Source organism: Astatotilapia calliptera, chromosome 8, assembly GCF_900246225.1.
Source record: "Astatotilapia calliptera chromosome 8, fAstCal1.2, whole genome shotgun sequence".
NCBI classification, from domain to species: Eukaryota; Metazoa; Chordata; class Actinopteri; order Cichliformes; family Cichlidae; genus Astatotilapia; species Astatotilapia calliptera.
Window position 1 is genome coordinate 9,680,161 of NC_039309.1, and position 943 is coordinate 9,681,103.

General features: G+C 40.0%; 1 non-coding gene across 1 annotated transcript; it reads right to left on the reverse strand.

Annotated features, from left to right (window-relative positions):
- Nucleotides 1-417: 417 nt before the first annotated feature.
- Nucleotides 418-511, reverse strand: trnai-uau (transfer RNA isoleucine (anticodon UAU)). The gene is made up of 2 exons: nucleotides 474-511; nucleotides 418-453 (listed from the first exon to the last, which is right to left on the reverse strand). It is a non-coding gene; the product is annotated as a tRNA-Ile (tRNA).
- Nucleotides 512-943: the final 432 nt, after the last annotated feature.

The following is a 943-nucleotide window of genomic DNA, read 5'->3' on the forward strand; positions in this document are numbered from 1 at the left end:
CATAATCCAACATCGTTTTGGCAAAGTTACACACCGATTCAGTATTGATTTTAGTGACTTCCTATTGATGTAACCGAGTATATCATTATGGGATATGGCATATATCTATAAGTTTTTAATTAAATTTTCTGACAAGCTACACAAAAACTCCACCGTATGTTGCAACAAGAACAGGAAGCTCTGCCACAAAGAGAGCACCACCCTTTCAACCTGGCACCAGCTTTTCCCTTCAATGGCCCCTCAACTCCTCTTGAAGCTGAGTCAAGCGGTTCTCTTTTTGAAGAAAGCAGACAGTAGTGCTGTCAGTAGCATTTGCCTACATGAGATTTGTTATTTTCTCAAGAAACAAGGACACGTTTTTTTTTTCCTTGAGCATTTATCTATTGGCATTGGGTAAAAAAATTAGCTTGAACACTCTGCTCCAGGTGAGGCTTGAACTCACAACCTCGGCATTGCTCTGCCCAATACTGTCATATAAGTACCGCGCGCTAACCAATTGCGCCACTGGAGCGCTGAAAAAAAAAAGCCATTCATGGACCTATAATAAATCAAAGAAAAATTAATGAACAAATGAGTACTAGGCTTGAGATAGGCTGGCAGCCTGTCTAGGGTATGTACCGCCTCTTCTTCTTTGTTGTGTATTTTTGTCATTCAAGGACCATGGACATAGAGCCACAACATTGGCTCTGATACTATCATACATGCACTGATTGGAGCACCACAAGCAAGGGTGTACCCCGCCTCATTTTAACACTTAAAGTACAAGATACTTGGTTATAACTCAGCATACAAATAGGCTGAATTATTCAACAGTCTGTTCATTTGGTATATATTGCATATTTTCCTATTTCATATATGGGTGTTAGCCAACACAACCTTTGTAGCAGTAACCTACAAGAGTTTTTCTATCATAAATGTGGAGAAGCATGAAGCCACTGCTCCA